The sequence below is a fragment of the Rhea americana genome, unplaced genomic scaffold (genome assembly GCF_003343005.1).
Source record: "Rhea americana isolate MKP2758 unplaced genomic scaffold, rheAme1 scaffold_56, whole genome shotgun sequence".
In the NCBI taxonomy this organism is placed as follows: domain Eukaryota; kingdom Metazoa; phylum Chordata; class Aves; order Rheiformes; family Rheidae; genus Rhea; species Rhea americana.
The window spans coordinates 3,565,210-3,573,672 of record NW_028186712.1 but is presented as its reverse complement, the minus strand read 5'-3'; the positions used below and the strand labels follow the sequence as shown (position 1 = coordinate 3,573,672).

The window sequence follows — 8,463 nt, the reverse complement described above, 5'->3', positions numbered from 1 at the left end:
GAAGGAAGAGAGGAAGAGGGTAAAAAAAGGGTTAAGAAACTTGGCTGAAGAGATGAATGGCACGGCGCGGAGCGGGGAGGGGCTGGGCTGCGCCGCGGCGGGCGAGGGGGAAGGAGGGGAGGATATCACGGCTGCGGGTTAGGCTTTGAAAGTCAGCCTCACAGGCATTGCAGCAGAGCCCCGAACCGCGGAGGGGAGCGGCGCGGCGCTCTCCGTGTACGTGTGCGGGGACAGGGGGGGGCCGGGGCGGGCGAGGGAAGGGGGAAGGTGGCGGCGCGGCTCGTGCTGTCCTGTCCTGTCCTCTTCTCCAGCCGGGAGCCCCCCGCGCAGCCGCCCAGCTCGGCGTGCAGGGAGCGGGGGCTGACCGCCGGAGGCTCTCGCCGAGGGCACGCAGGCAGGCCGGCCGGCCGCGGCCGGCAGGCACCAGCCCGCCCGCCGGTGCGCGGGGCGAGCAGCGGGGCGGGGGGATCGGCGGGCTGGCAGCGGGGTGAGTGTCTGGCGCTCTTCCGCCGGGAGCAGTGCTGCCTGGCGGAGGGAAATGGCCGAGCGGGGCGGCGGGAGGCGGCGGGGAGCGAGGCTGGGGCCGCGCTGCAGCGCGGCGGGCGGCGGCGGGGAACAATGCCGGGGTGAGCCCCGGCGCCGGGGGGCCGGGGGTGTTTGCAGGGGGTGCTTCGCCTCCCCCGAAAGTTTGGCTGGCCACGATGGGTCTGGGGGCAGCTGGAGGGGCGGAAAAGTTGGGAGTTTTTTTTTTCTTTTTTTCTTTTTTTTTTTTAAATGCGACCTGCTTGTGAGCGCTAGCCGCAGCCCTGGGTGCCCGTTTTGGAGAGGCGCTCCCCCTTGCTCTTCCTCCTCGTCCTCCGTTTGTGTATATGCGTGAATTATTTAGGGAGCAGCGAACTGGGTGCGCAGCGGCCGCAGTGCCCGCGGCGCTGCGGGGCTGGGGGAGCCGCGGTCCTGCGCCCCCCCCCGCTGCCCTCCTGCCGCCTCCCCAGGCGCTGCGGGCAGGGCCACGCTCCCTCCTCTCCTCTCTCTCCTCCTCCCCTCTCCTCACCTCCTCCCCGGTTATTTATCAGTGCTCGCTCCACCTCGGCCTGCAAGCGCAGCGCCTGGGCGTGAGGTGCCTTTTCCATTTCCTCTGGTGCGCGGCACACGCCGGTCTCCCTGCCGCCCCAGAGGTGCCGTCTCGCCCGTCGTGTTAACTTCTCTCGCGCGGGTTCCCTGGGGACGTCGCCGTTTCCCTTGCAGACCGAGGGAGGTATTTCCAGACCTCTTTTGTGCCCCCTAAGCCCTTTAAAGGTGATCCCCCTACTCTCTTCTACCTACCAAACGTATCATTTGAAGCCTTTTTTTATTTTTTTTTATTTTTTCACAAGTGTCAGTCGGTAATTAAGTTGAAACAAAGTGAAGCCTAAACCAATATTGTAATTGAACGTAGATAAAATAAGGTATGGCTTCATAACGTGGATACAGCTCTATGCTTCTTCTGCTCTTTCAGAGACAGCATTGTGGATTCTGATTGTTTATGAGGTTTTTAACTTGAAGGATTAGGCTAGAAATGGTGGGCATATGATAAAGTCTTTCTCCCCCCCTTTATTTATTTATTTTTTTTAAGAAAGGTGGAATTTCTGGTTTGGGGAATGTGTTGATATTAGAGAAGCCGAAGTGGAAGTTGTCCCCTGCCTCATCTTCCTGGAATCCAGAAACTGTGTTATTCCTCATTTCGTTTGGGTGATTTGATTCTGGGAGTATTTTGAGGGGACCTGGCTGCAGTGTTTGCCAGCTCGCAGGCCGGTTAGAATTTAACTGAGTCATGGCACTATAAATGTTCAGGTGCTATAGAGCTTTATTTAACAAGGAGTGAGAATCTAGTCTGCCCGTAAGAAGGAAGTATGGTCACCTCTGTAAGGAGGTGGTGCATCCCTGAGTGARTGGTACAAAGACTTTCTTTAATGCTCGAATATGAATTAGTGCTTATTGGACTCAGCGTTGGAAAGTGACACATGAATAAGCCATCCGGCAAAGAAAAGTTGTTCTGAGGTGAGGAAAGCTTTTTGTGGTTAAAATCTGATTTAATAGTATCTGAGTAATTGTTGCTGCAATGGCAACAAGAGTTGACATCTCGGAGAGCAGAAGTGCTCGTTCAGAGCTACGTGCAGGCGGATTTGGGACTGTTGCTATCCAGAACAGTTGTGTTCCCAGACTCGTGCTTGAGAAGGTCTGTCTTGTTAACTTATCAGCATTCCTTGGTACAGCCTGAGATAGAGCTGACATTGACCCTTAAGCAATACGGCAAGTTTTTCATAAGTCGAATGCACGTATACGGGTGTATGGTTTTGCTGAGCGGGGCAGGAGAGGTAAAAAGTAGTAAGAGTGTATGTGTTTTAGGTAGATGTAAAAACTGACCTCCTCTTGGACTGGCCTGCAATTAGGAGTTAGTTAATGGAAGTGAGATCTGCTAATTTCCCCCTCCCCCCTTAAGATTTGTAGAGCATACTTGCACAGAAAACAAGATGCTGTCAAATGCTTAGCATAACCAGACTAGACTGATTTTTCTGGTAGTGCTATGGTTAAAAAGTATCAGATGGAATTTTCTAAAGTTGAAAGTGTATCAATCAAAATCGGAGGAAAAAAAAAGCATAACTTATAGTAATGAAAACTAGTTAAGTGAGCTAATATTTCATGTCATAAACCTAAATGGCTGTTTTAAATGTTGACGCTATCATCTGAAGTTTTTCCTAGTCAGCTATGTTTAGGTTTAGTCTGTTATTCTGTGAAGGGTGACAACAAAACAAAACAGAACAGTGGTTGAGTAAAGATACTGGAACTAACAGGAATTAACTTAGTGGTGGTCATGCTTGCCTGTAGGTTTTGCTTAACACGGGATTGGCTTAAAARAACACATACGAGGTTGACTACTTTAAAAAGCTTGTTTTGTTGTCTTTTCAGAGCCAGCTGTCCCCCTGTTTAACATTGACAAAAGGTTTCTGTGATACTGACTATATTATTGCAAGCAATGAGAGCACTGTTAACTTTACTAGTGACAATGCAGACTGTTACTATATTAAAAGATAAGCTGTGTTTTGCGTTGTGTGGAACCCATGTATAAACTTGCCAAAGGCAAAGTTAGGGAGTTGCGTTTCCCACAGTCAGCTGTCTTGCTCAAGGGTTGTGCTTGACACCTCATTGCAGGGCTATCAGAGAAGCCAGGAAGACCGAAATATTTTGTTAATTTTAGAATAGCTGTTAAGAACTTGCCTAAACAAAATGGCTTGTGTTTTTCCTGTACGTGAATGCACATGGAGTGGGGAGAGTCTTCAACAGGAGGGTGTAGGGTTTCCAGTTGAGCACTGGCTTGGGGGCAGAAATTCCTGTGAGGATGATTTTTGGCTGTGTGCAAAAGTAGTGGCCACCCTGCAGGTGTGGGGTCTGCAGGCCAGAGGTGCTCTGCCTAGCCTGCAAGCTGGGCAAACTTTCTAGCCACTGACTGCCACACACCAATAGATGGTATAAATAGGAAAACATATCCTGTGGATAAAAAGAATAAATATCCTTTGGGGACAATAAGTGCAAAATTGGACATATACATTATTATTGCTCAGCAGAGGTATAATGACAGGCAAGTGGAAAGATAGGTAGAGAATGAAGTGTAACAGAGGGAAAACGTGCAAAGGAATTTGGACAATTGTACAGAAGACTACAGATATAAAGCAGTCTGAACAGTCTGAAACTAAATAAAAATATATGGCAACAGTATTTGGGCTTATTCTCTCTTCCTGCTGCTAGGCCAAAATGATAACGCCAACTGAACAGTATTGGTCTGCCTGTAGAAAATCTGATGAAAGTTTTAAATGGTATCTGACTTTTTTTGATATTATGATGTTAGGGTATTGATAGTTGCATTTGAAAATAATTAGAAAATGATGCGCTAAGATAAGAAAGCAATAATTTGAGTGGATGTTTATGATCACATAAAAACTTCCTTGAATTCTCTGATAGAAAATGTGTCTCAAGAAAAATGGGTGGAGGAGGTTTCTTGGGAAAGGTGAATGCAAACGTTTTAATGTTTCTGGATTACTTAATTGAATTTCACTCTGAAAAGTGAACAGACTATATTGCACTTGGAAGAATTAATTTGGTAATTTGTTTGGCTGTGTCTGTTGCAGGTCACTTAACTTGATGGTTAAAGCAGGAGAATAGGAACTGAGTCTCATGTAAACGGTCCAGGTTCAGAAAGTGGAAGAAGCAGTTGTTAGCCACCTTATCGTGGTCAAGCCCTCCTAACCTAGTCTTGTCTTAAATTGTTATTGGAACTCATTTCTCCTGTTTAATTACTGTGTCTTGAGAGAAATTCTGCTTTCTCTGTTCTGTCCCTTTTATTTCTAAATATTGTTGTCCTCAGCAGAGGAAAAGTCAAGATTTCAGTTATAGACCAAATCAGATTAAAAGCAGAAATTGCATGTCTTCTGTTAGTCACCAGTTTTTAAGAGGCTGAGTTTACTGTAGAAAAACTTCCTCTGTGTTGGRCATAGAATTCTGACCTGTTCTTCCTCATCTTGAGAAAGAAAATTGAGAGAGCAGTCAAAGAGATGAGTTGGTAGATGTAAAAAGTGCTTATGAGCCTTGACTGCAACTATTATTTAAAAACATTTTTTTATTATTTAAAAGCAAGTATAGGAATATTTAATTGGCCTCAAAAAGCACTCAGTAAATTTGTGTTCARCTGTGTCTAAGAAATGTGTCTTGCTCTGCAGTCTTTTTGTTTTGCATGACATTGGGGTGATACTGTTGCTGTGATGCTAACTATTTTATGGTGAACTTTYGGATTCACTGCTACTGCCCACCTGTGTTATGAAATGGAGTTGGAAAAGAAATTGAAGAAAGACTATTTTTTAGTGTTGAAATGAGCTCTGCTTTCTGCAAAGGTAGAAAGTTTTTCATTCCTGTTCCAGGAGATTTTCTTATTCCTGTTGCTAATGTTGCCACATATTAAGCTCTATTTTTCTGGCACCCTATAGGAGCAAACAAATACATGCTCAACCTCTACCCCCCTCCCCACCCCCCCAAAAAAAAAGGAGGGAAAAAAGAAAAGAAAACCTGTAAGGGGTACGTACCTAGTGCTCCAGCTAAATTTGGGGGAATAAAATATTAGTATTGAACAGCGTTTTTGCTTTTTTTTTAAAAAACATTGTTGAAGGATTTTTATCAGAAATAACAAAGGACATGTGTGGGGTTTTTATTGTTTCTGTTTTTTCTTCTCCCCCTGAGCTCTATAAACTGTATAGTTGCCTAGAACARTGAAAAGGAATTGATTAATGCTAACTTAAAGGAAATCCTGTGTATATGTTGAATCTTGATGGGGATATAGGGTTTTTTTCAGTCAGGTAGAAAGCCGCATTCTGTTGGTAGTGGTAGCGTTTAAATAAAATACTCACTAGTGGTGGAAAAAATTTTGTCTGTATCTATAGTACAGAACAGAAATACTGAAGAGAACATTTTTTTTCCCCTCAGTTTAATGTGATAAAAACAAATGAATTTAAGAAGTGCTGCTTCCTTCTGCTCTAAGGGATCTCCCTTCCCTTCTTTCCTTTGGTCACAGATTCTATAGTCTTGCTTATTTGCTCTTTGAAACAAAATTAGAAAGACCTCTGAAGTGTGTTTATTACTACTTATTGTCAGTACTGACTCTACTCGTGTCATTTCTCTGTTTGTTTTGACTGCAATGACAATTTTTTTTCTTTTTTTTTTTCTTCTTCATTGAATCCAAATGTTGAGACTTGCTACTGTTCTGTGGTGCAAATCAGCATTTTATTTTGTGAAGAATACAGGGAAGGATCTGAAATGTCTCTGAATGTAGTATTTAGGAGTATTTACTTATTTTTCAGCTTAATGGATCTACTGTTGGATTCTGATGCTGGCAGTAGTCCAGCAAGCCTCCCTTGTCTCCAACTGACCTGAAAGCTTTGAATAGTTTTTTTTCATTTTTTTTTTGTTTGTTTGTTTATGGGGGGGGGGAATGCTGACCCAGCTTTATCTTTTTCCTACGTAGGGCATTACATTGGTGTGAGTTGATGTTTTTTCTCGGCTGGCTTTAACGCAAGCAGTTTTGCAGAAGGAGGAAATGCTATGAGMTGCCTATAATGTAAATATTTCCCTCTCTACCCTCCTGCCTCCCTCACTCCCTGAGAGTGAGAGAGTCCTTTTCTCCATGCTAGAGAAATTTTGTATTTAAAAAACTTCAATATATAGTTTCTGTGAAGGTAGAAGTTAAAGGTGATTATTATTTTATTTATTAAAAAAAAAGGGGGGGGGAGAGAGAGAGAAGCTCTCTCTATGCCAAGCAGGAGAAGGCAGAGTTCAGCTAAGCAAAGTAAAGGGAGGAAAGTCTATTTTTGTCGTGTTTATATTGTAGTTTAATTTGCCTATTTTAAGTATACAGACTTGCTGCTTTAATATGACATAGGGTGATAACTTGGTGACAGAGGATTTAACATAAACTTTAATGATGAGGCTTGTCACAAGAACAACACTGGAATTGTAGAAATCACAAAATTGATAGGGCTACTTGTAAATTTGCATCTTTTAGCAGAAGCCATATAGAAATAATAGAAAAGATCTGAAAAGGATTCTTAAGATAATGCTTATGATGAATAACATTACTTCATTCTTCAATTTCTTAAAAGTAAGTATTTACATTTCTGTTGGTTTAGATTTTTTGTTAATTAATTTTGAGACGGTCTAGCATTATGTTCACCAGTCCTACTGTGGCCTCATGTTTTTGCTGTATATGTACTAAAATTGATGAGGACTCTTTAAAAGTATGATTTAGATATTCATAGATGTGAACCTCAAATATTAAGTAAGTACTAATCACTACATAGAAAGGAGAGCTTTCACATCGCAATCATTTTTTTTTAATTAGATCAAAGAAAACAGGACTCTGCCTTTGAATCAAAGTTGGACAAGAGTTTTGTTCTTAAATATTATCCAGCTGGCTAGAGAGTACAAGTTATTTGCACTTCACTTGCTTTACTAGTGGTTCTGTTTGGAAGACTGCATTCTGGAGTTCAGAGTTGTATTTCTTTTGAAATAGAAAAACTTTATATGTAGATCTTAATATACAAAATGAAGCATTGCTTTGTGTCAGACTAACAATAGGCAAATAGATTTGTGTGTTTGTGTATACATATACCAAATCAGAATAGGAGAAATTGTTATACAGATGTTCATAGGGTCTTTTYTGTGTTCCTTACAGATCAAGCATGGAACTGTTTAGGAAGAAAATTAATGCATCGTTGGATTCTTGAAAGAAGAGCCTTCCTGATGGGACCACTTTCAAGGTAAATTATTTATTTGTGTTATATTTTCCTTGTCTTTTTTGTTTGGGGTCTTTTCTGTATCTTGCCAAATCCATAGTATTATATTCTGCCACATATAAGTTCTTYTAGGATTACAGTATGGTTTAAAATGACAAATTTTCAAGTTAATTTCTCTCTTTTCTGGTGTAAGAGTTCTTTTAATATGTGCTGATTAAACAGAAATAAGATTTTTGTATTTTTTTTTTATTATTATTATTATTGTATGAAATTGGCTGGCAAGTCTTGAAGATTTGGTCTACTGGTTTGGGAAGTAGTTAATAAATAAAGAAGAACTTGATTCACATGTGGTTTCAGGGTGAAAGAAGAGATGAAATACAATTTCCTCTGTTACAACTATTTTTTTTCCTTTATATAAAATAGTCCAACTTGAGCTTCTGTGGCAAGGGACTGTCACAGTAAAAATCATTATTAGATATTACATTACAATAGCTTGTAGACATTTAGCGTCACTGTCAGTTTGTTTGGATGTGCTCCCTTGGTTCCCATTTCCTAAATCCTATTTTTCTTTGATACTAGGGAATAATTCTCCTAGTGTTGTCCAGTGATTGCTTATGTATACTCACTTGGGTTTGTGAGTAATTTTATTCACTTGAGTAGCCCTGCTGTACTCAGTGGGCCTACATGCATGCCTAAGAAGTTGAGAATGCTGATGAGCATAAAGAATACAATTTGGGCATGTAATGGTTGACAAGCAGTTGTTGTTTTGTTTCTGGTCTCTCTTAGGAGTCATTTGCATTGCCTCTAGTGGCAAGTTTTGCGGGCATTAGAAGGGAAGCTCTAGAAGGCTGAAGGCAATCATATCAAATCCCAGTCTGAAAATTTCCTAGTGTATATCCTTACATCTGCAGTCTGTGTAGTTAAAATGGATATTTGCTTCTAATAAATTCTTGTGATGCTTGACTTCATTCTCATATAGCAAAAGTAGATGTACTGAAACTTGAGCGTCTCTCAAGTCATCACACAATAGCATGTAGTAAAATGAAATCATTAGAAAATATACATTCCTTTTAAAATTTGGGAGATTTGGATTCATCCAGAATCGCTCTTCTGGAAATGAAAGGAGATTAAGATGAGGAATCTCTTCCTT

The 8,463-nt window shown here is 41.7% G+C and overlaps 1 protein-coding gene across 6 annotated transcripts in view; it reads left to right on the top strand.

The window, feature by feature from the left end:
* Positions 1-111: 111 nt before the first annotated feature.
* The window catches only part of NRIP1 (nuclear receptor interacting protein 1), a 74,373-nt gene continuing 66,021 nt past the window's right edge, over positions 112-8,463 (top strand). For 2 of the 6 annotated variants that reach the window (XM_085318903.1, XM_085318897.1), the window contains exons 1-3: positions 968-2,037; positions 6,584-6,679; positions 7,253-7,337. The gene's annotated coding sequence lies outside the window, so the exon portion shown is untranslated. Of the gene's footprint in view, positions 217-450; positions 488-967; positions 2,038-6,305; positions 6,680-7,252; positions 7,338-8,463 lie in introns of those variants that run through there. The other 4 variants (XM_085318900.1, XM_085318901.1, XM_085318899.1 and 1 more) reach the window with 4 other exon arrangements.